Source organism: Pinus tabuliformis, chromosome 5_1 (assembly GCF_031772625.1).
Source record: "Pinus tabuliformis cultivar Carrire ecotype Pingquan chromosome 5_1, CPIR1, whole genome shotgun sequence".
NCBI lineage: Eukaryota > Viridiplantae > Streptophyta > Pinopsida > Pinales > Pinaceae > Pinus > Pinus tabuliformis.
Genome location: NC_142305.1, coordinates 766,076,790 through 766,082,298, shown reverse-complemented (window position 1 = coordinate 766,082,298; position 5,509 = coordinate 766,076,790). Strand labels below are relative to the sequence as shown.

At 29.6% G+C, this 5,509-nt stretch overlaps 1 pseudogene; it reads right to left on the bottom strand.

The window, feature by feature from the left end:
• Nucleotides 1–973: 973 nt before the first annotated feature.
• LOC149167170 (dolichyl-diphosphooligosaccharide--protein glycosyltransferase subunit 4C pseudogene) lies at nucleotides 974–1,371 on the bottom strand (annotated as a pseudogene).
• Between the last annotated feature and the right edge of the window lie 4,138 nt (nucleotides 1,372–5,509).

The following is a 5,509-nucleotide window of genomic DNA, read 5'->3' as shown; positions in this document are numbered from 1 at the left end:
ATTTGCGTTGATAGAGTCTATGGATGGATAGAGTCTATGGATGTTGACGATATCATTATCATTAGTAATTAAAAAAAGGTTATAGACTATGGTTGCTATAGGCGCAACCCTTGTTTCAAAATTATGCCGGTGCTTGATACAAAATTATGCCAATGATGGTTGAATTCTAAAGTAATTAATTTATAATTTCACAGCTAAGATATTTGAATGCCAATGATGGTTGAATGCTTGTGAGTAGTTGTTAAGGAATCTGTTTAGACATTAGCTAAGATATTTGACAGGTAAATCACCCATCAAATTCCATCCTGATGAGTAGTATAAGTTATTTATTGGATTTATTCTATATTGTCGTACATGAATCGTAATTGATCATCAGAAATAAAATTTGAAAAACAATGGTTATATCGAGGTTACCCTTTATACAAGCTATATCATAATTACAGCATATACAAGAGTTCTATTACAACGAGCAGGTGATACGAGCTAAGATAGTATGAGTGCCATGAAGCTGAGCCATCTATTCAATATAGATAGAACGTGTAATGAACAAGTGATCGAATAACAAAATGTATAACCCAATTTAGTCTCGATGAAGAGAGAGAAATGCACGAAATCTTAGGGATGGGAACACTCAAGTTGTCACACCTAACCACCTTCCCTCCGACCTTCTCCCTTTCCTGCCTTCCTTCCAGCTTCTCTCTGATATTTACCGAGCGAGAGCTGGTCCAACCTGTTTTGCTACAATGTGAGGTGGTCGAACCCGTGATCCTAGAGTGTGGAGCGATAATTTGAAGATAGACCTGGCAATACAGCTGATACCTTTTACCCTTGACTTTCCTACTTGAATGCGCAGGAAGGTTGATGAAATGGGTGGCCCCCCGTACCAGAGGTGTGGGAGTCAGTTTTGTTTAAAAAATTTGTAAAATGATCATGAATTTTTTTTGAAACTGTAACAACTATCAGCTTTCCTCCACTATTCTTGATTAACAGAGTCCAGTAACAACAGCGGAACAACGGGCGTTCTATTTGAATAATTGACTACAGCGTTCTATTTGAAAGAAAACAGAAGGCCATTATTGCGCCTGCGGGAATCGAACCCCGGTCAAAGGCTTAGCTAGCATTTTATTTGAATAATTAACAGCGTTGTGTTTGAAACAAAACGACCATTGTTGCGTCTGCACAAGTCGAACCCTGGGCCAGCATTTGAATAATTAGCAACGCTGTTTTTTTTTAAACAAAACTAACGCCCATTGTTGCGACTGCGGATTAAACATTTCTGCGTGGTAAGCAACCACTAAAACAAAGATGAAAATACCCACAAAATTTGCAAAAAATCCAAGGTCCTGATCGTCAATCATCTTATGTGTGCAGAGTAGCTACTCCGATGGAAATTTAGAGGCAAATAGATGTTAAAATTCACCAAGAATTCGCAGGCTTCAGATGTATCCAGCCTGAAATGGCTGGAGGTACAAAGATATATACCAATTACAGATCATTAACCAGGGAAGAGTTCATAAAAAGGATGCGCACTAACCTTGCCAACCGCAATTTTCGATCACCAATGGCCAGCTGCATATAGTTTCCAACTTTCAGTAAAAGCTCCTCTGTCTATTGAACGTCTCCTCTGTTCGCCGCGGAGTGCTCACCTCCCTCTCTGTTCGCCGGAGTACAGAAGGTGAATTGTGGCGGAATTGTTTTGCAGATAGGATTGCCGGGACTTTGAATGGCCTGGAGGAGGTTGGTGTGGTTCGTACATGCCGTAAATGAGCTCTCCCATCGGTAAATGTGCTCATCAATACGATCTGAGTGGAGGCCACCAGTGGCTGCGGGCAGGGTCGATGGGGGCGTCGATGGGCAGCCGGAGGGGGATGCATGCCATGCCGGAGAGGGATGCGGTTTATGATGCATGGTCGAGGATGCATGGTTTATGATGCTGTCTGCGGCTGTCAGAGGGGGTACCTCCATAGCATTAACTTTGCTATGGAGGTGGAAATAGGACTCGCCGTAATTCATGGTATAATATTAATGATGCAATAATATTTATTTGCACTCAGTTCAGACAAACAAAAAAATAGGCGATACAGGCTTACAATGACAAATTTCCTTTCAATTCCTTGCCTCAAAGATGGTGGAAATAAATGTTTGAGATGGGATGGTGGCGGGGAAATGGATATGTAAATTAATTTCTGAAGCATGGCCCCCTTCTCGCTCGAGTGTGCGTACCAACAAAAATCTTCACCTATATTGCACCACTCCCTCTTGTGGAGGTAATGTCTTTCAAAAGTAAAATTGTCGAAGTTGTCAATAATATAATTGCTAAAAGTGTAGATGTAAATGATAAATATCTTGGTTATTGGAAGAGTAATAGATTTGATCTTCTAAATTTATATGTACTAAGTATGAACTAGTACACTAAATTAAATGGATAAAAATAGATTTGAGTTGTTAAATTTATATTCGCTAATATAATTATCATATAAATTTAAAATTTGATAATCATTTTTTCATTGAAAATTTAGTATTATTTTTATTCAAAACATTTTTTATGGAAAATATAGCTTCAAAATTAGCTTGCATTAGGCAAAAAAACCTAAGTAATCTTCCAAATGTCAAAAACAGAATTACAATGTTTATACAAAAGAGATTCTGAAAAGGACAATATCATTGATGAAACTTTATAAACATGACAAGTAATGTGATGAGAAAAACAAAATAATGTTTGCTAACAATCCAAATAGAAAGTAGCACAAAAAAATTTATCATACACTGATACCAACCAGGCTGCCAGATGTCGTCATTCTTCCTTATTCTTAATGGGTAAGTAGCCTGCCCTGCCTGCCATACATCTGTTGAATGGTTCGCCGATCTGTCTTTCCTTGCACTAGGATTAACCTATTAATTTGGTCAAACATGTTAAATAATTTTCAAAATAAATTATTTTTCTAGTTTTTTGAAAAAAAAATATTAGCTTTTATCTCTAATGTTATGGTTGAGAATTTGAAGATGTTAATTATACTAATTAACTAAATTAAATTAATATCATTAACTTTTAATTATTATAAATTAATAAACTATTAATTAATTAAAAGAAGTGACATGTAATAGCTACTATGTAGCCTTGTTTCTATATAAAATTTATGAGAAATTGTTCATCTTTTAATAATGTTAGCCTTGTTTCAATATAAAGTTTATGAGAAATTGTTCATCTTTTAATAATGTTTATTTTTATTTTTATGCTATATGATTTTGATATTTTATATTATTGTTGATTACATTTTCATAACATCATATGTTTCTTTATTTTCTAATTCTCGATCATTCCATAATGTTTATTTCCTTTGTTGTGCGAGATAAAATAGAGAGATAATTATGATTTTTTATATTACCATTGATTATGTTCTTATAGTATCATAGTTTTCTTTATCTTCTAATCCTTCATGGTCCCATAATGTTTATTTTATTCTTTATGCTAGATAAAACATAATGATGATTTTGATCTTTTATATTACCAATGATCATGTCTTTATAGTATCATTAGTTTCTTTATCTTTTTTCACCCCTATAATGTTTATTTATTTTTATATTATCATTGATTATGTCTTTGTAGTATTATAATTTTCTTTATCTTTTGTCACCCTATAAAGTTTATTTTTTTCTTTGAGAATGAGTATTGATCTTTCATATTAGAGATAACTTTTTTTAGTATCTTAATTTTATTTATCTTCTAATTTTTCGTCATCCCATAATGTTTGTTTTCTTCTTTATGCTAAATAAAATGTAGCCATGGTTTTAATATTTTATATTACTCTTAATTACATCTTTGTAATGTCATAATTTTTTATTGATCTTTCATATTAGAGATAACTTTTTTTAGTATCTTAATTTTATTTATCTTCTAATTCTTCGTCATCCCATAATGTTTGTTTTCTTCTTTATGCTAAGTAAAACATAGCCATGATTTTAATATTTTATATTACTCTTAATTACATCTTTATAATGTCATAATTTTTTCTATATTCTTTAAAGATTTAGTCAATAATATTTAAACTTTTTTAAATAAACTAGAAAATAAAAAGTATTCTTTTTTTTTTTTAATCATGGATCCTCTTTTTTATATATATATATATATATAATAGTTTTATTGACAACAACTCATCTTCAATTTTAAGTTAATTTTATAATACAACTTGCTTTATATATATATATATATATATATATATATATACAACTTATCTTCAATTTTATGTTTTTTTAGAACGAAAAAAGCTTCAATATATTATATGAGAAATATAAGAGTCCAAAAAAATAGATACATCCGAGATGGTCTAAAATAGTTCTATAAGCCACATTATGTCTTATATGCTCCTATAATCAGCATGGATGATATAACAGAATATCAAAGTAACTAAATAACTACCTATGTCCTGTAACCAGTACAAAAACACATGATAAAAAGGGGTATTATGAAACTAAAATAGATAAGCATATGTAGATGAGACAAAATTATCAAAACCTCTGAGACTAAAAGTCCGGCAATGAAAAATCATGGATCTGGAATGCAACTTGAAATTGAATATTTTTTTTGTTTTTTTGGTTAATAATAGTTTTTTATTATCATAAAATAGTTATTATTGTTTTTAATGTTGAATTCAATTTCAAAATGCATTATAAAAATAACATAAAACTGAAAATAAGTTGTTATCCATAAAACTATTATATATAAAACATTAATAAAAAACAAAAAATATTAATCGAAGATGAGTTGTTATCAATAAAACTATTATATATATATATATAAAAGTATCCATGATCATCAATTAAAAATATATATATATTTTTATTTTCTAATTTATTTAAAAAATGATAATAAATTTATATTATATATTCATTTTAAATATTATTGACTAAATTTATAAAACTATTATATATATATATATATATAAACATCATTGAGGAAAAAAAAAAAAACATTCAATTTCAAGTTGCATTATAAAATTAACATAAAATTGAGGATAAGTTTATATATATATATGAAGATAAGTTTATATATATATATATATATATATATATATAAAATAATTTTATTTGAACAACTTATTTTCAATTTTATGATAATTTTATTATGCAACTTGAAATTAAATGTTTTTTTTTTTATTGGTTAATAATGGTTTTTTATTATCATAAAGTAGTTATTACTACTTTTAATGTTGAGTTCACCGCTTATGCAAGAATATATATATATATATATATATATATATATATATATATATATATATAATATTTGGATATATTTGGGGATAAGAATTTGTTGAAATTGTAAATTTAAATTATTGAATTTGTTCAATTTGAATATTATAAATATTTTTGAATGTGTTTGTATATATATGTGCGTGTGTGTGTGGCCATGAGGTAACTCCCCAAATGAATTGTGATTTTGCATTAAGGTTGATCATAGATATATGCATGGAGGGAAATACTCTTGGGCTTCATCTCTAGTGTCTCTTCATAT